This window comes from Molossus molossus, unplaced genomic scaffold (assembly GCF_014108415.1).
Source record: "Molossus molossus isolate mMolMol1 unplaced genomic scaffold, mMolMol1.p scaffold_m16_p_16, whole genome shotgun sequence".
Classification (NCBI taxonomy): Eukaryota; Metazoa; Chordata; class Mammalia; order Chiroptera; family Molossidae; genus Molossus; species Molossus molossus.
In genome coordinates, this window is record NW_023425351.1 from 18,588,911 (window position 1) to 18,613,803 (window position 24,893).

The following is a 24,893-nucleotide window of genomic DNA, read 5'->3' on the forward strand; positions in this document are numbered from 1 at the left end:
GCCAGTGCTGTAATTTATGTAATATTTTTAAGCTCACAATATTTGGAATAACAGCTAGGGAGGTGTTCCAAAGTTGGGGTAATTTTCAGTTGCTCTGGAGGTACAAAGTATTCCCCCCACCCCATGAAGTATTATAGGTTGATACATATGGCTATGTTCCAAAACAAAGACAAATATTTATTTGAGTAAGGAGTAATGTAGTTGAACTATATAGGTCAGTTAGCATTAATTTGAGGTCTTGGAAGAGACTTTCATTCATTTCATGGGGTCTAGAAAGCCTTTGTGTAAGAGTTGTCTTTGCTATTTTTCTCAACTGGCTTTCTGGGGGCACCCACTCCATTCTTTAATACCCCACTACTTCCCAGGTCCCTAGAACCTTTCACTGCCCTCTGGCTACAACAAACTCCGACCCCATATCACCATTTCTCTTACCACTAAATCAAAACTACTATAGCTCATTATACTGTAAACTCCAACAGGGCATGCATCGAACTGTTTTGTTCAGTACTGTATCTCCAGCACCTAGAACAATGCCTGGGACCTCTTAGGCACTCATTGTTGAATTAATGAATAGATCTTTAAATCTGTAAGTCTCAGTTAGTGTTAGGAGGAAAACAATCCATTGAATTTACACTTATCTGTGAATGACCCTGAGTCCCTTATCGCTAAGGTATTTGCATACTTAAAAAAAGAAGCTTGTGAATTCAAATTATTCTCTTTGGGAACACTTCAATAGTGAAGCAATGGAGAGGAAACATTGGCGGCTAAAGGTAGTGGGGGTGGGGCTGGGATTTAAGTAGGCCAGAGCAGCCTAGGAGTATGGCCCTGAGGCTTTCGGCATCTCAGTGCCCCTCAGGCTCTGCACCAGCACAACTTGTAGAAGCTTAGAGACTTCATCATCGCTGTTAGGACAGTGGCGATGAGGAGAGAGGATAAGTCAGAGAGGGCTGCAGGGCTGTTTGTTTCCACTTTGAGCTTTGGATGCACTATTTACCACTTCCCCTATGTTTCAAAGAGACGCCTCTTACTGTTCTAGCTAAATATACAGAGGCAGCCCTGGCCAGTTTGGCTCAGAGGTCAGAGAGTTAGCCTGCAGTCCAGAGAGACCCAGGTTCGGTTCCCACAAGTACCTTGGTTGCAGTTTGTCTCCTGCCCTGGTTGGTTGATGTGTCCCTTTCACGTTGATGTTTCTTTCTCTCCCTCTCTCTCCCTCTCATTCTATCTGAACAAAAAATGGAAAAATGTCCTCGGATGAGGATATATATATACACACACATACAGAGGCACAGGGGGAATCTCCTTAATACTATTTGTTGATTAAAGTTTAACTAGCATGCTTTCACTGTATGTAAATGTCTTTTTTTTTTTTCCGTTTGTAAACTGACTTGAAATATATGCACATCTGACAATGAGCTGGGGTATAATATAAAAGAAATTTCCTTTTATGCCACTTTTATGTGCTGTAATATAGTCAGGTACTTGTGATTTCTTTGTAGACACTGTGTCCTGTCTTTAATCCACCTACTTACTCCTTTCTCTCTCATACACCCCCCCCCCAAAATATCTCCCATATGCTTTCATTGAGAGATATCAACTTAATGAAAATGTAACACTAACCTCAGAATTCTGATTCTTGGTTTATGATATGAGGCTATAAAAAAGATAGAAGTTGATTTGTGTTTTCCAATTTTTTAATGTCAGAATTTTCTGTGGTGTCCATCTTCTCTGCTGTTTATTTGTAAATCCCTTCAATGAATCATTTACCTTTAAAAAAACACCACTCTTTTATAGATGGGGTTGGCAAAAGTATGTTTACAGTTGTGAGTATACAGAGCATTTATTCTTGTATTATTATTTATTATTGTGTTATTTATTTGTATTACAAATGTAAACCAACTTTGCCCACTCCTGTATGATGAAAGCCCAAATTGGTGCATTTCGATAAACAACAGTATAATGTAACAAATTAGAAAATTGCTACTAATATAAAGAAAATAAATGTTTTAGTGATTAAGTCTAGGATACTCAAACTTATTGAATAGTTGTAAAAATTATATAACAAAATAGTTTTGATCACTCTTTAGTCCAAATGAGAAGATTGTAATTTTAAAGTCTTAGCATGACAGGTGGTGAATAGAGAGTATATTTTGCATAGTTTGTAATTTTTCTGTTTATTCTGGAGTCCAATAATACAAAGTCACTTTACTCTGTATCCATTATAAAACTATCCTTGGTTGATACAAGTTCCTTTCTTGATTTAAAAATAAATGTCATCTTTAACCTAATAAAATCATCTTAAAGTATGTAATCATTGACAGCTTAAAATAATAATTGCTCATTATTTTGCACATAGAAGATGCTTGATAAATGTTTGTAGATCTATCTCCTAAAAGGACAATTAGTAAAAGAAAATTTCCTCCAGGTTTAATATTTATTTTAGACCAGGAAGAGAAATAGAGTAAATGCTTGGTTATTTAAGGGTAGGAGATCATATAAAAGTGCCATTTTGCTAAAGAATGATTAAAACATTCTAGTCCTGACACGTTTAATAATGGGCACACAACCTATTTCTTTGTTTCATAACCATTGTGCTGTCTCTCCCTTTTTTGTCATGACAACAGATTCAACAAAATCTATTCCATCTAGTTAAACTTTTTGATTTGGTAGTGGATCCGAAGTTCTGTCAACTAGGAGGCAGGAAAGCAATGTGGAGAGGCAGGATAAATGTATTTGAAATGGAGTGTGTCCATTCTAAATAATTTCATGTGGGAAAATAATTTCAAGTTGAAGGATAATTACAGAAGAGACATCCAAACCCCTTGAGCCGCTGCCGTCCGCGTAGCCTTGGAAACCCGTCGCTGTGGCCGGAGGACCGCTGCCGGCTCCCAGCCGCCGCTTCCTGCCCCGGGGCGGCGCACCCTGACTTAGGGAAGGTGCCGCGCGGGGAAACGTGGCACCCTCTTCAGCCCGCGCCCGGGGCGCTGCCGAGCGGCAGCCGAGCGCTCGGAGAAGCCCTGCCAGCCGGGCTGCGCAGCGGCCGCGCACCGGCCGGCGAGTAGAACCGCCCGCAGAGCCGGCACCCGCCCGCGGACGGGAAGTGGCGCCCAGCCCGCCCTCCGCCGCCCGCGGCCCCGCAGCCCCGCGCCGCCCCCTTTCTCTCGGCCTCTCCCTCGGCCTCCGCCACCCCGGCCGAATTCTTGCATAAATTATGCCAGGCGCGCCTGACGTCAGGTGGCGGCGCGCGGGCGCGGGCGCGGGCACGGCGCGGAGGGAGCCGGCGGCGGGCGCGCGCGGCGTGCCGGGTGCGCGCAGGCGCTGGCGTGCTGGGGCCGCGGTGGCGGCGGCGGCGGCGGCGGCAGCGGCGGTGGCGGCGGCGGCGGCGGCGCGGGGGTTGAGCCGTGGTAGTGCGGACGCGCTCGTGCTCGGGAACTATCGGATTAAACTTGAATCGAGTGAAATTACACAAAGGAGCGCCGCTGAGGAGGCGGTCGGGGACCCGGAGACCCTGAAACTCGCCAGAGCCCCGTTCGCTCACGGCCAACTCCGCGACCGTGGATTCAGCCCCCCGGCCGCGGCCGCCCAGCCAACTCCGGAGCTTGCTCTGCGTTTTGTTCCTCACTCAACACAGGGCAGCGGAGGAGCCCGACCGACCGACCCGGTGAGCACGAGAGTTCTCCGGGAGCCTGCGGGAGGGGCGGCGGCGGCAGGAAATTACTCCGGGCCGGGGCCGCGCGAGGAGTTGGGAGCGAGGAGTTGGGCGTGTGCGGGGCGAGGGGCGAGGGGCGAGGGGCGAGGGGCGAGGGCAGGCGGGGGCCGGGGCCGGGGCCGGGCCGGCGCAGGAGCGCAGCGCCACCGGTGCTATGTCGCTGGCGTCGCCGTCCGCGGGGCCGGAACCCGCGCCCCGAGCGCCGCCCGGCGCCCCAACTTTTGCCTGCGTCCGCGGGGCCGGCGGGGGCGCGCGGTCCGGCCGAGGGTCACTTCCTCGCATGTAAATGGCTTTTTGTTGTGCTGCCGGCTTGGGGAGGGGGGGGACGGGGGACAGGAGGGAGCGTGTCTGCGCGCGGGGGAGCGCGAGCGTTTCCTCCCGCCGGCGCCGAGCACGAGTTGCCGGCTCCATTCGAAAGAAAAAGGAAGGAGGAAAAGTTGGGCTCCAACTCAAGTGCGAGTGGGCGATGGGCGCGCGGGCGCGGGGCGGCTGAGCGGCGGCGGCGGCGGCGGCGGCTTGGGGACGGCGGCGACCCCCGCCTCCAGCCCCCGCCCCCCGCTCCGGACCGACCACGCCGCGCTCGCCGGGAGCGGCGGCCGCACCGGCGCGAACAAAGTGCGTCCCTCCTGGCGCGGCGGCGCCGGCCCGCGCGGGGACGGCCACCGGGCGAGGTGGGTCGGCGGCGGGGAAAGTGCGCGGGGCGCCGCGTGGGGCAGGGGCGGCGTGAACACGCGGTGCTGGGGTCGTCCGGATCCCAGCCCTCGCCTGCCGCGGGCGCGGAGTTGCGAACCCGGGGCCTGGGGCTCCCGGGGCTCCCCGGCGGCTCCCAAGTACGCGAGGAGAAGAAAGGGAGCGGGGCTGGGGAGAGCGCGGGGAGGCGCGGCGAGGCGAGGCGCGGCGAGGAGGGGACCCCACCTTGCTGAGCTGGCCGGGCCAACGGCGGCGGCGGCTGCATAATAGCGACTCTAACCCCCCGAAAGCAACTCGGCTCCCCCACTCCGGAGTCCGCCGAGGGGGGGTCATTAGGTGGCCCCCGAGGTGGCCCGGGTGCGCTCTGCTCCCGCAGAGATCCAGGGTTCGGAGCGTGAACGGCTGAGGTGGCCGGAGGCCAAGCGGTCAGCGGGGAGAGGAAGGAGGGCGGCGGGGGACGCGTTGTTTGTTTGGTTCGCACCGGGGACTGAGCTCGCCGGGGGCGCGGGGGCGCGGGGGCGCGGGCACTCGGTGGGCTGCGGTGTTAGGCTCCGCGTCCGTTCGGGGCCAGCACGGCCCGGGGGAGGGGGGGGGCGGCAGAGGGCGGCGGACCCGGGGCGGGAAGGGGGGGTCGGGAGGCTCCGGGGAAAGAGCCGCCGGCCCCGAGCAGCCATCATTACCGAGCCGCCTTTCTCCGAATGGCTCGCCTCGAGGAGCCCAGCGCCGTGGGAGCGCACCCCAAACTCCCTGCCGGCCGCCCGCTTTGTGAGCGCCCCAGTAGAGCGGGCGGCGCGGGGAGTGCTCCTGCTATGGGTCGGACGGTTTTCCCGGAGGTCACTTTTAGAGATTGTTCACGCCTCGATTTTAAACTAGTTTTTTCCCCCTCTTCTGAACAGACAATGGACAAAAGAAAAGTAGCAACCCACATGGAGAGTTTCCTTTTGAATTGCTAGAATTAGATACACTATCCAGCTCTCCACTTGCTAAGTATACTTTTTAGTTTCCCATTGTATATCATCTAACAATCAGTTTAAATAACTTATCTTGAAATATGTTCATCTTCTGGGCTTGATTTCTGTGATGTATTAAATATTTTAATTTATTTTAAAGGATTACGTGAAGGCCCTGATTTTTATTTTTAAAACATATTAATTTAAGCCGTTTTTGCAGTGGGCAGGCAATACCTTTCAAAGAGGTTGAGTGCATTTTCTTCCAATCCTCTCCTAATAAGGGGAGTGGGAGTACTCACTACATGTAATAATCAAATAGAAAAAAACAAAACAACAAAACCCAACAAAACACGTCTTTATTTCCTCACGGATCTAGTCTAAGGATGACAAAAACAAAAGTATTAGTGACTGTGACCTTAGCAGCCTGGGGACCTGATTTATCCCAGTTATAATTCCATTTAGATTGTAGTAATGTGTAAGTACTGGGTCTTTCTTATTTCAGAAATAACTTGAGCAGTGATTTTATGAAGTTGAATCCGTCTCCCAGCCCCCAGAGTACATCTGTCGCGGAGTGTTTTTGTCTTGCTGTTGCACAACAGAAGCCCTACAGTCTTTACCCTAAAATGGCAGCTTTCATTTGACTGGGGCCCATTCATTGACAATGATAATAAAGAGGCTGAAAGCTAGATGCTTGGGGCACGTGGTTTGCCTTTCTAGGTGATAATAAGTAGGAGACATTTTATGTCTTCCAGATTTGCTCAGGAAAAGTTTATTTTCCTTGAAAAAAAATTCGTACTGTAGAAAAAAGTTACAAAGTAAACAATTTGGAAATAGAAAGGGGCTTGCAGCAAGTTTTAGGAACTAAGTATTCTTGTTTTGCCAAATAGTTGAAATATGCATTCCCCCCCTTTTGGTAACCTGATAAAGGGACATAATGGATCTTTGGTAGGCTTTAACAGGTGAATTTCCTCACCATGCCACTCAAGAATTGTTTCCTAGCACTATAGACTTTCTCATTTATATTCTCTTGATATTTTCTTTTTGCCCCCTCTATGCAAGACTGTACATTGAAGCTTGATGAATTCTATTCTAGGTCTTTTGAGATTAAAATGCGTTTCTGGATAAGGAATGAGTAATAATAATAAAAAACTGGTATGTGAATTCCAAACTCTAGTTATATTGGTTTAATCAATGGACTTATTTTTAAATTAATTTTAAAAATTACTTCTTTGCTGCATCTTAATGCAGAAGTCATGGTAGATAAATGAGATAGGTTGTGTATAGGTAATGGTGATGGTTAAAAACTCAAACATTATTTTCGTCTTTTGAGGAAAAATGTAACACATTTTTTTCCCCATGGTGAAAATATAGAAGTCAAGTTTAAAATAACTCCTTTAGTAACTTAATTTTAAAATAACCCATTCATAATTCACCATACTTGATCAAGTTTTTAACCAGTTTGTCTTATAGGATCAGTTCTAAAACTTTTTTCATTAAGAGTGTTACTTTTATTGAATTAAAATGAATACACGAGGAGTTTGTTTAAATACTGTGTCAAAGAAATGTTACAATTTTTCTTCATACAGATGCAGCCAACGTAATATTTATAATATAGCTGTTGAGCAATTAAGTCAAAAGAAATAATATTTCTCTCAAAGAGAGAATACAGTGTGAGTGTTATGTACATGCTGTGTAACCCAGAAGAACAGTCTACAAGTTTAGAGTCATTATTTCAAACCTTTGGCTTACAGCATTTTATTCTCTATGCTTGAGAAAGGTTGCCTGCCATACAGTCATATCCCTTTAGTTACTTTTGATTCAGCAGTCATTGGCAAGCTTTCAGTGTGTAAACGATGAAGAGGCAGTGCTTCCCTCACAGAGTTTACCATCTAGCGGGAGAGAGTTCTATAGGTAACCAAATACATTTCACTTTTAAGATTAACTTTGGAGGTGGTAGTTATCTTTTATCCTCTATTATCCATATATTGCCTTTTGGGTTTGATAGCAGACACCATGACCATCTTATAAACATCTACTATAAAGAAGCTATTGCAAGAATAAAAAATGCTTAGTCAGAGCTGAGCAAAGTGGGTGACTACCAAAAAAAAAGGCTTTTAAAACTTTAGCTGTGTAATAAAGTGTTTTGCTTTTAGTATTCAAATGCTTTCTAGATATAAACAGACAAGCACTAAAATAGATATGGGTCACATAGCTAAATTCACTGGAAATGATGGAGAAGGAGCATTTTGGGTGATGTTGAGATGATGTCAGGCATATATTGGCCCTGTCTCACTTTTTAATTGTCTTTTTCATTCACATGGACATGTTTGTGTATCTTTTTTTTTACAAGCTATTTTTTTTTTTTATGCCATTAGAACCTCAGAATTTAGTATTGTATCTTACCAGGTTTCTAAAGCCATTATACCTTTGTTGGTTTGGGAGATACAAATTTCTTTCTTCCCCCTAGAAAACTATTATTTTGTGTTAGTTCTCAAAAAACAAAACAAAACAAAAACAAAAAACAAACCTTAATATTTAAAGATGGTGGGTAATGTTAAAATATAAAATAAATTGTGAGTAAGTGATCACTTAAATTTTCTACAAAAATATGAAGATCTGATGATTTACTTTAATTTGGGTGTTAGTCAGGTGGGGTTGCAATTATGGCGGAAGTCCATAGCTAACTATGGTGCTGGTTAAGAGCTGGGAGGTAATTAAAAATACTGCTACTGCTCTTATGTTATTTTACTTGTATCAATATATTAAAAATCTTAAATGAAATCACACCTGTATGAAAAAAAATGAAGCAGGAATAATAAATCATAATGATATTATCAAATAGAAATTTATCTTACAATCATTAGTGAATCTTATGGATATTTAGTGTAAGGACCTTAGAGAGCTAGTCTAACTTTCTCATTTTACAGAGTGAGAAACTAAAGCCCAGAGAGATTAATTAAATGAGTTGCCTGTGGCTGGTCACCCAGTTATAGCAGGGCTGTCTTGGTCGCAGCTGTCTTCCGGTGCCTAGCTGGGAGCTGGCAGGGAAGGAGATGGGTTTGTCTTTGTAGGGTGACTGAGCTGGATCTGGAAGAGTCTAGCTCTCTCCCTCTTATGTTCTGACTCAAAGTACCTTTTGGGTTAAGAATCCTACAACATCTGCTAACATAGCTCTTAAAGGTATTCTTAAGCCAACAATAATTTATTTGCCTTTACTGTGTAATGGTTTGGAGGGGGCTATGATTATCCATCTAAAAAAACACAGAGATAATTATTCCAGGATTTGATTACTGTTTTCATTTTAGAAGCATGTATTCATTACCATAACTTGATTCCCATACCTTTTAACTAATGTTAGGTGACTGCAAACATGATAGTTTTCTCAGTGAAGTATTTTTGGAGGGTTCTGTTTTGTTTTTACTTTGAAAGTTAAAGACTATCATTTAAAAAATAAAAATAATGTAGAATAGTAATGAAGAAGCAGAACTTGGTGGTAAAGGCTGATTGGTCCTTGGGCTTGTTTGCCTAAGCTAATGTAGAATCAGAGCAGCTTTCTTTATTGGCTGTTTTAGCCTCACACTACTGCTGTAGGTGTTGGGCTGGGCTCTAGTGGCAAGTGACTCTGGACTGCAATCAGTTATCTTGTTTCATCTGTTTTCTTGTTCATTGATTCTAGTATTTATTTGGTACCTGCTACCTGAAAAGTGCTGGATATGTGTGAGTTAGGAACACAGTGGTGCCATGAGGAGACATGGTGGGCCCACACAAAATATGAATATAGCTACCACAGTGTCATTAGTAGGGGATACTGGGAGGAGTGAGAGTGGTGGCATTCAACCATGTGGGGCGTTACCTCCTAGGAAGTGGCTTTAGCACTGCCATCCAAATGGTGGTAGAAAGGGGGCAGTCCTAGCCAACCCAGAGCGGGGGCAGTGGTTTTGTGGTTTTGAGATCAACAGAGAGCAGCTAGGTGAGACTCAAGAGGCAGGTATAGGCCAGCTTGGGAAGGACTTACAGGATATGGAATTTGGGATTTTTGAAAAAGCAGCAGAGCCACTGATGAATGTTAAGTAGTGCTGGACATGAGCAGACTTGAAGACTGAGTTGGTGGGTGGGTGGAGAAGGAAAATAGGTGGGGAACAGCATCCTGCCTGCTATTGCAGTTATCCATGGGATGAGAGATGATGGTTTGGACTAGATTGGTGGCCATGGGGATGGAGAAAAATGGACAAATTTGAGAAATATTTAAGAGGTTCAATGAATAGGACTTGAGGATAGATTTGTTCTCAAGGAGAGTAAGGTATCAGGGAGTGTATTCCCTGCTTGGCTGGCTGGCTGGCTGGCTGGCTGGCTGATGATGCTATTCACTGAGGCAGAGAGCTCCCGAGGAGGACTAGATTTGAGGAGGAAGTTCATGAACTCTTGTAGTAAAGGACTGACGTAGCCACTAATGGGTCATGGTACCATTGCCAATAACATTCCAAAACTTTCCAAAATAATTTGCTAGCTTCCCCCAAGATGTTGATGCATGGTGAGCCCACCAAGGATTGCTGGTGGGGATCAATGAAATGGGAGAAGGGAGGGAACCTTTGTTACTTGTTTAACATGTGACACTTCCATTTGTTACTTGTCTAACTGTAGCACTTGCTTGTTCCTTGCTTACTATGTAGCACTTTGAGTTTGCTCATCACAGACTGAGACTAGAATCCTATGGTAAGCAGACTTTGCTACATTTTGTTCTTCTGTATCTCCATGTCCAGGAAGCTGCTTTCTGTTGCCAGTTACATATTGGAACAAAGTCCCTGGGCTCTCAACAGATAGCTGGTGGGTCCCACAGTGGTCTTACTGGAGGGAGTTGTAGTTTAGGAGCTGGTTGAGTGTCGTGCATGAGTGTGGTTGAAAAGAGTACATTATTTAAATAATTGTGGAAAAAAATACCATCCTTGGTCAGAATACTTACCTGATCTTTAGTGTACATGTAAACTACTTTTATATGTAAATTATCTTAAAAGTCACTTTATTCAATTGCTATAAAGGGGATTGTATAACATGGTTGGTAGTAAATGAGAGATGCTAACTGATAAATCCAGAACAGAAAAGCTTCTAAGTTGCTGATTTTAATATTCTGTGACATAAGTTATGGAAATCCTGAACATTTATCTTGAAACAGTTTGTTGAAAGTATTTATATTTGAGTTTTTGTCATTTTGTACAGATAGCACACTTATCCATTTATTTTTGTTATGGGTCAGACTTTGATCTTGGTTTGCATAAATATCCTTCCAGGGACTCATTGTCTTTGGTTGGGGGTCTATTTCAAAGGTACTGTTCCTTATTGACATTGTTCCTAATTCACCTTTCTGGTGGCCAGTATAAATTAGTCAAGTCCACCAGGGTCCTTCCTGTCTCCTTCAGGGTTGGCAAGATTGTGTGGCCTTTACACGGTAATTTAGGGACTGACTTTGGTTGTAGGGACATGCTTCATTGGCAAATTTTACTTTCACCTTTGGTGGTTTTGAGGGCTATGTGGGTAAATGTAGGGCTAGTAATAGTCCCATATGGTAGAATGGAAGAAGAGCTTGGTGTGCTGACTTGGCTTCAGACGGACTCGTGCCAACTACTCTGTAGCAATTTACTTCTAATGCTGTTTCTTCAACTGGCTAGTTTTAAATTTTTCAAAATTCTTGAAAAATATATTTTCTTGTTTGGTCCCAGTCAGCAGTGTATTCTTATGGTTTAAGAAATCATTGCCTCCTCACAGGTGTAAATACTAAATGGAAAGCAGGTTCCTGTGATGTGGGTTTTAGTGGAAGAATAAAGAGGATGTTTATTTGGGGCTCTCTTCCCACCCCCACCCTTCAGCATTGGCCCAGAGGCAGCACATTGGTTTTCCACCATGTGTCTCATCAACTTGGGGGCGGGCAAAGAGCCTCTGTCACCAAGCCTTTGTGTAGGGAAAGGCAGGGAATTAGACATGTGTGTTAGTTTTGACATGTCACTTACTCTCCCTGGTATCTTCTACTTAAAACTCAGATGTTTTCACACCATATTTTATTTGCCATTATGTCTGATACCTCTAGTTCATTTTCCTTTAGTTCTGTGGCAAGTTGGGGGGGAGGGGGCGTGTGCTATTTTAACTGATCAAAGAGGCTGTTCTCTTTTTAATCCTTCTGAAAGAAATATAATGTTTTTGAATCTGTTTTGTTGATATTTAAAACATAGCTATCACATATACATATTATTTTAACACACCTAAAAGCTACCACCTTTAACATGACGCTAAGCAGGCAAAGAGTAAGAAGTCCCTTGTAGTATTCATGCCTTTAGTTTCCAGGGCAGTGTTTGCCATTGCAGGAGGTGAAGGACAAAATCAGTTTGAGCACAGGTGTATGATTAGAAATATGCTTTAGTTGATGATGTATTTTAAAGTGTGTGGGTCTAGAAATTACTTTATGTATATACGGGACTAATAGTATATTGAAACTGTTAAGCCTAGAGCCTCAAGGTGAACTTTAAAAAATAAATCTCTATTGCAGTATTTTATATTCTTGTATACATGACCTTGTTTGTGCTTGAAATTTTGCTTTGGCCAATTTTAGGTCTATTGATTTTGTCATAAAAGTCATGCAGACTCAACTTGAGAATTTAAAAATCTCGATTAAATTAGTGTTTATTTTTTCTATTAAGTGTGTGTTGGGGCAGTCAACTAAAATAATGCAGGGCTAACATACCATTAAAAATAACAGTAATAACTCTAACAAGTAACACTTATTGAGCATTTCCAGTGAGATAGGCATTATGCTAAGTGTTTTCATGGATTGTTTCAGTTACTTATCAGAACAACTCTAGGAAATATGTAGAATTATTATACCTATTTTACAGATGAGGATACTTGGGCTGAGAGGTTAAATTGCCCAGGCTCATACAACTCTAGCAAGCAGTGGAGGAGGAACTTGAATCCAGGTTGGTTATTCTCCAGAATCTATATGTGTAGCTGTCATGCCACTTGGCTGTTTGGACTAGCTCTGCGGCTTGCATCATTTCTGTCTTAATAGGGAAAGGTCCATTAAAAATATCAGCAATACCTTATGATCTTATATCATAATCTGTTGCTGTATCCTATCAGCTCAGGTTATTTCTGTCCACACTTCCTCTGTTTGTGCCCACTGTATTTGTCTAGCCATATGTCTTGGGATGTTTGGCACATCAGATGACCAAGTTCCATGCCTGTCACCCTTAATTTTCTCCTTCTCCCATGGAGATGAGAACGGTTGTTCTTGTGGACAGTTTGTTTCGTGGTGGCTGAGAACTTGAACTGTGACATGAGACAGATCAGTGAGTGGATCATAAAAATGGAAATAATATGCCTGGCCAGTGTGGCTCAGTGGTTGGGCGTTGACCCATGCACCAAGAGGTTTGCGGTTCGATTCCGCTCAGGGCACGTGCCCAGGTTGTGGGCCAGATCCCCAGTGTGGCACATGCAGGAGGTAGCCAATCGATGTTCTCTCTCATCGATGTTTCTATCTCTCTCTCCCTTTCCCTTCTTCTCTCTCTAAAATCAATAAAGAAAAAAAAGAAATATCAACTACCCAGGATGATGGTGGAAGATTAAAGGAGGTAATGTATCTAAAGTGCTTAGGGATAGCATCAGCCATATTTACTGAGTAGTTACTAGTTCATTCTTAATCATTGAACTTATCAAATTTGTATCTTGATTTTGTTTTTAATGTAAAAAGTCTTCCTAGCCCGGGCCGGTTTGGCTCAGCAGTTGGAGCATCGACCTGCGGTTCAGAGAGACCCGGGTTCGGTTCCCACTAAGGGCACATATCTCGGTTGCAATTTGTCCCCAGTTCTGGTTGGGTGGTGCGGGAGGCAGCCATTCGATATGTTCCTTTTGCGTTGATGTTTTTCTCTCTCTCTCTCTCCCTCTCCCACTCTATCTGAACAAAAAATGGAAACATGTCCTCAGGAGAGCATAAAAAAATTAAAGAAAAAAAAAAGTCCCCCTAATCTTAGATTATGACTAGGAAAGAACAAGTGGCCTGCAGTGGTGATTGGCTACACGAGTTTCATGTTTTCTGGGTAGACACCAGAATGAATATCTGTATATGTCTTTGTTCAGGGGTGTAACTAGATATTATTTCCTAATGCTCTCAGTTATGCAGAGGTGATTCAGATAACTCAGTACTAAAAATGACAAGTTTTCAGGAGTTCTTTTCTGTCTACGAAGATACTCATCTGCTGATTGGATTATGAATGTCTTGCTGGTGAGCCAGTCCCCAAACTTGCATTTCTCCAGAAATGGGCGATGCCATCCTAGTTGATCAGTGGTGGGACATGTTCAGTCATTCCAGAATTTTACTAGAACTTTCCAGTACAGATCAGAGTGGTACAAGGTGTTCTCAAAGAACATTTGATTCAGCCCCTTTCCTCCAAATTTTGTTTATTGCTTAAGAAAGAGAGAAGGTGGGATCTGAAATATGAGTCAAAACCAGAAAGTAAGAAGACTCTTTCTGGGGTAGATTCCTTGGAATTCCTCTGCTATCCAGATTGGCATGAAAATGGAAGAGAGGGAGTGTAGACAACTGTCATTCACAAGTGACTCTGAGGGAGAAATAAAGTGGGAGCAAAGTATAAACGGTTGATAAATATGGATATATGGGAATTTCTGTACTATTCCTCCACTTTACAAATTTTAAAAATTGTATCGAAATCAAAATAACAGTGACTCTAGGACTTTATCTCAATAGCTAACACGTATGGAGCATGGACTTTGTGAGTTTCCATTTTGCTGACACTATTTATTTACATAACTTTTCACTAAGTATCAAAGTAGGATTAATCAAAATGCTGGGGTCTGAACAATAATTGCCAATTTATGGGTGAGGAAATGGAGCTTTAGAGATTGTTTAATAAATGTGCCCAGGAGCACAGCTGTTAGTGGTGGAGCTGGGACTGAAATCAGGATAGATTGTAACATTAACCTCTCTGCAGAAACTGCTTTGGATGGTATCACCCAAAAGATGTAGACCTTAGAAGGGTGGGAAGAGCATATGTCAAGAACTTACACACCTGTGCTTTCAAGGGCTGATTCCTGGAGAGAAACTGAGAGGCTCAAATGTGTCTCTTAATGGAGTAGAGTCAGATGCTTCTTTTCCTCAGGCGTTGTATCTTACCGATCACAAACTTTCAACCTAAGACACGTGCTCATTGCAAGATTTACTAGTGTTCCAGCCTTGTTTTCATTTATCAGTCTAAGATGTAGCCAACATCAAAGTATTCAGTTGCTACAGAATTGGCTTTCCTTAGAGTTTCTTTCCAGTGTTTATCCAAGGTAATATTATTAATTTACTTAGCATCTTTTTCTCGCTACACAGACTTGAATTGGTCAGGAAAGAACCCAGGATGCTACTTAAACTCTTGTTCTTCATAGATACGTTAACTTCGGTGAATGTGCAGACTCCGTGAAACAAACTGTTCTGCTAACACACAAGAAACAGGCTGCCTTCTTCAGCTATACTGCATGGTTTAAATAGGTATAAACTCAAATATAGGAATCAGTCTTTTAAAAAAAGATAAAATTCCAAATCTGAATACTACTTTGCCTCATAGAAATATTCTATGGTGATATATTTTTAGATTTTGTACAGGTTTATAGTTTTTTTCCTTCACAATTGAACAAGCTGTCAATGAGCTTAAATACAGTAAACTTCTAGTTATAACTTAAATTTTGCTATTTTTGGTGCACTTAAAATTTTAATTTTTGTCTTTTTTTTAAATTGATTTTTTGAGAGAGAAAGAAAGAAAGACATCAGTTTGTTGTTCCAATTATGTATCTTATTTATGCATTCATTAGTTGATTGGTTGATTCATGTATGTGCCCTGACCCGGGATTGAATCCACAGCCTGAGCTTATTGGGATGACCCTCTAACCAATTGAACTACCTGGCCAGGTCCTTAATTTTGGTCTTAATATGTAAAGTTTCAGAGCCAGGTTTATTACCAGAATTAACATTTTAAGTTTTCTGTTTTCCATCTCAGTAAAAAACAACAAAATCTGGGCTGGTATTTGAAACAAACTTCAAGGTTATAAGGAACTTTGTGGCCAGTTCCACTTAGTTGCTAGGCTTCAGTAGGATAAGGAAAACTATCTTATGTGCTGTCAAGTAAGGACACAGTACAGCAACAGGGGTAGTTTCCCCTACGGTTGAGCCCAGGTGGCGACGCTGCTGTAACTGAGCGTCTGGCAGGCAGTGCCATCAGGCGGTAGCTGGAATATGTGTCATGGTTTCACTGTCTCGGTGGGTGAACAAAAGGCAGTGTCGGGTTTGAGGTCCTGCACAGAAACTGAGGCTTTGGCTCGCAGATGGTTGACATTGAGGCCCAACTATCATTCTCTATGCTCAGGCTTTTCAGAACTCGGGGAAATGCCCACATCATTGGCATTATCCTTTGTGGATCATCATCATCATCATCATCATCATCATCAAAAAAGTCACTTGGCAAACTGAAAATGACACTTTACTACCTTTCCTCCTCTAAAAACAACTGCTTGGGCTAGGTATTAAATCTAGGAAGCAGTGATTTGTTTCACCTACACTAGGCTTTTTGATTCAAAGCATTACAGTGTAAATTCACATCCTCATGAGATTTTCTTGTGTAGTTCTTACTCTTCAGTATTTGGTCTGTGAAAGGAACTCCAGCTTTCCCCTTTTCCATTGTTGGGAGACCTTGGCATAGAAAATACTTGTCCATCATTCCTAGGACAGAAAGCTAAGGGAATAGTTGCTGCTTGTCATTGCTGGGGGAGGAGGGAACAGGGAGCCCTGAGCCTGGCCTTCTGCACCCCACTCCTGCCCCAGGACCCAGAAGGTACAAGGTTGTTTTGCAGATATAATGCGTCCATTGGTGGTTTTTTTTTTTTTTTTTTAATCCTCACCCAAGGACATTTTTGCATCTATCTTCAGATAGAGCAGGAGGGAGAGAAGGAGGAAGAGAGAGAGAGAGAAACATCAACGTGAGAGAGACACGTCGAGTGGTTGCCACTCACACTATCCCAACCAGGACCGGGGACAAACTGTAACCGAGGTACGTGCCCTTAGCGAACCCAGGACTCTCTGATTTGCGGGTGGATGCTCTAGCCACTGAGCCAAACCAGCCAGGGCCGTCCATTGGTGTTTAAGGAAAGGTAGAAAGCTGAGCTGGACCGAGGTAGCTTTTTCATCTGTTTTCTTCCAGGGACCTGTAAAATGGGTCTCATAGATGATTTTGAGGATCTTATGTAATTATTTAAAAAGTTCATCTGGTAATATGAGAATGACTAACAAAATAGATATTTATCAGGCCTTAAACTTATCAGTCATCTGGGATATTTGTTAAAAATTCAGATTCCTCAAACCACACCAGTGTTACTGACATTAGAATCTCTGTGGGCTATCTAGAACCTGAATTTTTTATCTAGATGCTTCTGATGTTTTCTAATGTTTAAAAGCCACCTGTTTAGACCATTGTGTCTGTTACACAGTGAACATACTGTGGAAAAGAAAACCGTTTAGAAAAATGGGAACTCATATATTCTTAGACTATTTTTTGGAATTTTACAAGTAATGTTATTCTGTTACACATAAATGAGTGACTGTAGCTGCAGTTTGGCATACCAGTTACTTACTATGAAAGGTAAAGATGGATGAATGGTTGAGAGTTTGAAAGCATAGTCCACTTTAACAGTGGTGTTAAAGAAGGTGTGGAACAGCATGTTTTATATTTTGTTTTGTATTTCTTTGTTAAATTTTTCATGACTGCCACAGAATAATTAAAAACTTGCTTGGCGTATAGTTCTAGTTTATGTTGTATGAAAAGCAAATTGATGTAATATGCAGCAGCATTAAATTTTAGGACAAATGAAATTCTGAGACAACCCATTTCAAGCCAGTATTATTTCCAAGGGCATGCGATATATTTAAAACGAGAGTCATCTTTTTGTGTGTGTATTAATCCTCACCTGAGCATATTTTTCCCATTGAATTTTAGAGAGGAGGGAGAAGGGAGGAGAGAGAGAGAGAGAGAGAGAGAGAGAGAGAGAGAGATCCATGTGAGAGAGATTGGTTGCCTCCTGCATGACCTCAACTGGGGCTGGGGATCAAAACTGCAACCCAGGTACGTGCCCTTGACCGGGAATTGAACCTGAGACCCTTCAGTCTGCAGGCTGATGCTCTAACCACTGTGAAAACTGGCCAGGACAAAATGAGAATCATTGTAAAGGTAGTTTGGTGAGTGGGTTACTGCCATCTTTGAGGACTTGGTAGCACAGTCCTATCTAACAGGATGTCAGGTGGACGGTAAAAGGAAGTACACGCGGAGCGGAGCTCTTTTCTCAGCTCGCCTTCTCCCTTCTTTTCTGATTTGTTCCTCATGAACCTCCTCATCCTCTTCGATACTTGTCTCCTGGACCTTGGCATGGAGGCACGGTTAGGGTCCCAGGCCTTCCCTCCCGCGATCTCTCAGTTCCTCGTTCCTCTTCTCCCTAAATACAGCCTGCGCCCAGGGTTTCATCGTGGACATGTCTAGAGGCCGGCTCAGGCCCACAGCTTCAGCTCCCTGTGATTAAGTCCTAAATCTGTATTTTTATTACCAGTATCTCTCCCAAACTTCTGTCGAGAATGTTCCCAGTCTGTCTAAAATCTGAAAATGTGAAGTCCTAACACCTCCTCCTTCCTGAGAAAGCATAACAAAAGCCCCACGCGCCAAGCACAGCTCTTTCCTTGAAGCCCAGCTCCACATCTCAGGCCTGCACTGATGTCCTCTGTTCCTGGCTTCCCGGGTCCGACCGGTGCTGCTCTGCACACTCCTCCTTTTCTGTGGGCCCCAGTGCCCTTGTGTCCTGCACCCTTGTTCCTTCTGCTACATTGCACCTCCCTGACACCTGCGTGGCTGTGAGAACGCAGCGCAGGCCTGCAAGGCCACTGCTGTCATTGTTCGTCACAGTGGAGGACAGCAGGGCAGCGACCAGTGTGTGGGGGAACCCCTCCCTCTCTTCCTGCAGTCGGCACCTCACCATTCTTCCTGCAAGTTTGCCAGAGCTCCTGTTCCTCAGCCCCTCTCCGGGCACAGCTGTCTGCAGAGAGGGGCCTACTTCAGCTCAGCTCCCTGTGGGAGAGGCCTCTGACTGCAGCAGGCTGGAGGAGCGCAGGGGTTAGGCTGCCCTGCACTGGAGGCCTGTCGCCTCCCTGCCTCCTCAGTGACAGCTACCACCCTTGCTTGCTGTCTCCCGGCTGTTTCAGAATGTGTGTGGGAAAATAGGTGGTGAGAATTAGTCTGGCCTTCTCAGACCCCATCACCATGTTCCTGGCACCTGATTGGAGCATTTTCCATGGTAGAATTGTTTTTGATTAGTTACTTCAGGTGCACTGTGGGTTAACCCGGTGCTTTTGTGTAGGTCAACAAGCAGTAATGTCCATATTGTAATATTGTGCTGGACAGAAAACTTAGACTAGCAACCAGAATGGTTTTGGGAGGGAGTCTCACGCTGCAGTGAGCTGTGCTGCGTGGGTCGTGTTAGCCTTCGAGCACTGGAGTCGGCACATGCCAGCCTCACGAGCCTGGACCGACAGCAGGCTTTTAGGAATGGGCTTGGGAAAATTAGACACCCCCCCCCCCCAAATTCCTGTGAGAGTGAGCTTTCAGAGAGCACCGCCCTTCTGGGAAGGACTTGAAAGGATGCAAAGGTGGCTGGTAATGACAAGGAGAAGGCAGCAATGTTTTTGGATTTACATCTCTGCAGAGTAAATTGCAATTTTTGTGTGAGGCTCATAATACAATCTTTTTTGGTGTTTGGAAACATGGATGTACCTGGTGAAAGTTATCTTATTAACTCTGTTCAAAGATGGGTAAGAATTATGAGTGCAGATCTTGAGAATATTCTTGCTAACTTTTTGGTATGACTTGAATATTTGTGAAGGGGTACTTATATAAAATTATAACTGTGCGAAGGTTCTGCGGGATATCTGAGAACACTGACACATGTGGGACGTGGAACAGGATGGCCAGTGTGTGAGTGCTGAATGCCGTGGTGCTGTCAGGGTAGTGGTGATGGGCACGGCCAGTGCAGGGCTTGGTCGTCTCAGAGAAGGAAACTAGGACTCTCTTTCGATAGGTTGGAGAACTGAAAAATAACATGAAGAAAATCATGGAGATACTGTGAGCCAAGAGTCCTGGCAGGAAACAGCCCAGAGCAACCTGCAGGGGTCAGGGCAGAGACCTTTGGCCCAGTGTCCTCCTAGGGAAGGTGGGAGCTGGGGCAGAGGGACGCACACCCGACTCCTCCTCTCAGCCTCTTGGGACAGCTAGGCATGCTCTCAGGCTCAGGGCAGATCATAGCCAGGAGGAGAGGGACAGGGTGAGGGTGGGCTATGGCGAAATTGGAAGTTTAGACAGAGTGAGATCCTGACTTACATTACATGATGGAAAAGAAGTTGAAAGGTTAGTTTGGCAACATGTGATGGATTGCAGCTGAAGAGGGACTAGAGGCAAAATGTCAGGCTGTTGAAATAGCCCAGCCAACAGCAGAGGAGCTCTGAGGGTGGTAGGGATAACCAAGGGGAAAGGGGAGACTCAGGGAGTGGAGGAGAGCAGTACCCCATCCTTTCAAGGGGCCTTGGCATGGAGCTGAGAATGGCTTTGATGAGAATTTAGGTTCAGTATTTTGAACCTAGATTAGATTAAACAATAGAACACATTTGCAGGAGAGTAAGATATATGAAAAGGTAAAAAAAAAAAAGTAAATCACTTTATCAAGGTTACGAAATAAAGCTGCTTCACAATGACGTTGTGCAGCTTGCAAGTCAAGAAATAGCAAAATAGTGAACCGTTAAAAAAAATACAAGCCAGGATCTTATAAAAATAATTTTGGAATTATTTTGACATGTAGTTTGACTCTATTTTTGTAAATGTCCTTACAATATGGACACAGAATAAGATGACAATTCTGTAGAATATTAATATTATTCTTTCAGAGTGAAAACAGTACAATGGTGATTTGATTAGGAGCATGTGAGATGTTACACAAAAATAATTACTGCAAATTGAAGTTGATCAGTTTATTCTAGTTCAACCTTTTTGTGACTGTGTGAGTTCTAGTGTTGGGAAGAACTGTCTCATGTTTTATGTTTATACCTCAGATGCTGTAATGTGTAGGTATGGATCTATTAAGACATGTTGACATATCTGTGAGAGAATATAGTAGAGAAACAGTTGCAGCCTAAAAGAAAAGCAGTAAAGGTTATAAGTAAGTAATGTATAGAAAACATTTAATTGCCAGTAAACATGAAAATTTTTAAATTATGGAGTAATAAGAGAGATGCAACTTAAAATGAGATACTTTTTCTAATCAAATTAGTGAAGATTTAAAAATAATTTTATTGCAGCCAGAATACAATGAGACCTGCATGCTCGCTGCTGTCCGAAGTTCAGTAAATGCAAACATTTGGAAATAAATTAGGGAATATGTATCAAGATTTTTTTTTTAATCCTCACCCGAGGATATTTTTTTCATTGATTTTTAAGAGAGTGGAAGGGGAGGGAGAGAGAAACATGGATGTGAGAGAGACACATCGATTGGTTGCCTCCCACATGCATCTCACCTGGGGCTGGGGAGCGAACCTGCAACCCCGGTATGTGCCCTTAACTGGAGTCAAACCCATGACACTTTGATGCTCGGGCCAATGCTCTAACCACTGAGAAACACTACCCAGGGTAAGACCTTTAAAATTTTTTTTTCTTTATTGATACGAGAGAGAGAGAGAGAGAGAGAGAGAGAGAGAGAGAGAGAGAGAGAGAAACATCGATGAGAGAGAACATCGATTGGCTGCTTCCTGCATGCCCCCCACTGGGGATCAGGCCCATAGCCTGGGCATGTGCCCTGACCAGGAATTGAACTGGCATTCTCTTGGTGCATGGGTCGATGCTCAACCACTGAGCCACACTGGCGGCAAGACCTTTTTAAATGGTCATTCCAGTTATATCAGTCATCTGTCCTAAGAAAAAACCTGAAATCCACTCAACTCTTATGAATAAGAAATCACAACATTTTTTATTTGACAGTGAGAAATTGAGAATGGTTAAATTTGTGCTGTACTGATAGGTTATAATATCATGGAGTAGAGTACAAAATGATATATTAACCATGGTCCCAATTTTATATAAATTAAATCATAAGCATAAGAAAAGATTCAGAGGTGGATAAAAGTAGGTTTACAGTTGTGGGTATGAGAAATAGTTTATTCTTGTATTTATTGATTATTATATTATTTTTTTTTTTTTTTTTTTATCCTCACCCGAGGACATTTTTCCATTCTTTGTACAGACAGAGTGGGAGGGAGAGAGAGGAAGTGAGAGAGAGGGAAACATCGATGTGAAAGGGACACATCTTGTGGCTGCCACCCGCACGACCAACCAGGGCCGGGGACAAACTGCAACCGAGGTACATGCCCTTAACGGGAACCGAACCCGCGTCTCTCCAGACCGCAGGCGGATGCTCCAACCGCTGAGCCAAACTGGCCAGGGCTTATTTTCTATTTTCTTTTTTTTTTTTTTTTTAATCCTCACCCGAGGACATTTTTCCATTTTTTGTACAGATAGAGTGGGAGGGAGAGAGAGGAAGAGAGAGAGAAAGAAACATCGATGTGAAGGGACACATCGAGTGGCTGCCACCCGCACGACCAACCAGGGCCGGGGACAAACTGCAACCGAAGTACGTGCCGCTAGCGGGAACCGAACCCGGGTCTCTCCAGACCGCAGGCCGACGCTCTAACCGCTGAGCCAAACCGGCCAGGGCTTTTCTATTTTCTATATGGATAGCTGTAAACCTACTTTTGCCCCACTGCTGTACATCAGTTTTAAAAATGAGTAGTTTCTGCCCTGTCCAGTTTGGCTCAGTGGTGGAAGCGTTGGCCCAAGGACCAAAGGGTCTCAGGTTTGATTTCCTGTCAAGGGCATGTACCTGGGTTGCAGGTTCGATCCCCGGCCCTATTTAGGCCATGCAGGACGCAGCCAATTGATGTGTCTCTCTCATATTAACATTTCTCTGTCTTCTCCTCCCTTCCTCCTTTCCACTCTCCTAAAAAAAAAAGAGTAGTAGTTTCAGAAAATGTCAGTTTCACTTAGTGAAAAAGTTTGATTCCAGAAATAAGCAGATCTGGTTTGAATCCTTGGCCAACCATTTACTGGCTGTGTGACTCTGGACAAGTGACTCATTAGCTCTATGATGATCAGCACATTTTAAAATTTATCTGAGACTCAGTTTCTTCAGCTATAACTGGGGGGTGGTAACAGTCCTTATCTCCTGGGCTCATTGGGTCAGTGCAGCAGTGCATTGAAAATACTTCACACAGGGCTTGTTGATTGTAGGCACTTAAAAAATGTTATTTATTTGGATTGCAGGTGGCTTTCATTTTAATATTTATTTTTTAATATTTTTAAAATTTTAAACCAAAAGATTTCGTAATCTGGAAAAACTACAGCAACCAATCCAAGAAGCCATCTGGTACCTTATTTGGAAGGAAGGACTCCAACAGTTTTTTCAGTATTTTGTTGTATAGACAGGAAGACATCAATAAAAAAGTAATCTTGCCCTGGCCAGTGTGCCTCAGTGGTTGGAGTGTCGGCCTGCGCACCAAAGGGTCTTGGGGTCCAGTTTCTGGTCAAGGGCACATACCTAGGTTGCAGGTTCCATCCCTGGTCGGGCTTGTGCAGGAGGCAACCAATCTGTGTCTCTCTCCCATCAATGTTTTTTCTCTCTACTCCCCACCCCCCCTTTTCTCCCTTCCACTCTTTAAAAATCAATGGAAAAGATATCCTTGGGTGAGGAGTAACAAAAAATAAAGAGTAATCTTAACTGGTTATATTTCCAAAACGAATACTCCCAGCTTTTGCTTCTTAGAGTTTTTCTTCTTTGTTCTCCCCCTAAATCACTTAGTATTTGGCTTATTTTTTCTATCCCAAATAAATTTTTTTCTGCACTAAGTTGAATTTAAAAGACCCCCCCTCTTTTTTTAAGTTTTCTAAAGTAAAGAAAACAATCATGTTTTTAAAACTTTCTGTATATGAAATCTGAATTTGGTTAATATTAACTGCACATTTAGCACTCAAATTTCAGACATATTTAGTGCTAGCTTCTGTACATCTCACCTAATTGTTTAAATATGTGAGCATGATTTTGATATTTGGGAGGTGGAAGAGAAAGCCCTTGAGATTTTCCAGCTTGAGTTAAAAGGCTTATTGTGTCTTAGAGTCAGTTGATGTAAGCTGGGAGGAAGACTTTAGCATCTGGAACTCTTTCACCTTGGAATTGTGTCTTTCTCATAGAAGAAACACATTTGGGCTGCATACAGCCCGGAGGAACTTTCAAGCTATATTTTCTTCACAGGAGGGTAGCAGCTTTGCACTTACAATAAGGTAGCTTCAAAGCTTTGTCTCCTTGAAGTTGTTACCTTTCATTTACCTCAGACATTCTTTATTATATCTTCTGTAGCAAACAGAGGAGGATAATAAAAGGAAAAACAGAGACAAGTTGTTAACATTGTCCCCTAGGTTAATTATGAATAAATGGGTTGATTGATGGTAACATAAAACTTGAAAACCATAGAATTCCCAATATATGCACATACATTTTATTATTGTATTTTGTTAACTCTAAGATGGTACCAATTGTAAGATAGACCTTATTTCTGATATATTGAAATGTGACAAAAGTATGACTTAGAATCAGTGAAATATAGTAATGAGTAAACAAAAAACCAAAAAACAGTAAACTTCAGGCCTTGGCTGAGTAACTCAGTCAGTTAGAGCATCACCCGATATACCAAGGTTGAGTTGATTCCCCATCAGGGAACATACAAGAGTCAACCAATGAGTGCATAAATAAGTAGAACAACTCTCTCTCTCCCCCCACTCCCCCCTACCCCCTCTCCCTCTCCCCCCTCCCTCCCTCTCCTTCCTTCCTTCCTCCCTCCCTCCCTCACTCCCTTCCTCTCTTTCTCTTCCCCTCCCCCCCTTAAAAATTAGTAAAAAAGCAAACACCAAACCAACTTCAGTTTGCAGTCATTTGTATTTTTCAGTTTTGTTTCAAAAAGGAGAATCACCGGAATGCATCTGAAATTGGAATTATGCCTCTACTCTCTCTAGCAGAACAATTTCACGGCCATATGTTACTTTAATCACACCTGGTGCCACCTCTTATATACCTTGCTCCATGTGTCGTGAGTACAGCATTGATGGACTCATGAATCAGGTATTTCAACATGACTCTGCTTGGCTACTGGGCCTAATATAAGCAGACAGTGGGCGACGTTTTATAGTGTTAATCTGCCAGACTGCTGTCAACACATTGGGTACCATAAAGCAGTGTCACCAAGACTGTTCCACAAGAGTGATGCCAGAATCTATAAAACTCACAGTAAAACAAGAAATGTCCTGCTAACCGCTCAGAGCCTGACTTAACAAACAATCAAGTATTTGAGTATAGATTCTGAACTTAATACTAGGCTAGTGCCC

At 43.4% G+C, this 24,893-nt stretch overlaps 1 protein-coding gene across 2 annotated transcripts in view; it reads left to right on the forward strand.

Annotated features, from left to right (window-relative positions):
• The first annotated feature begins 3,380 nt into the window (after window positions 1–3,380).
• CHD7 (chromodomain helicase DNA binding protein 7) overlaps window positions 3,381–24,893 on the forward strand; it is a 198,239-nt gene continuing 176,726 nt past the window's right edge. For both annotated transcript variants that reach the window (XM_036263971.1, XM_036263972.1), the window contains exon 1: window positions 3,381–3,658. The gene's annotated coding sequence lies outside the window, so the exon portion shown is untranslated. The remainder of the gene's footprint in view (window positions 3,659–24,893) is intronic.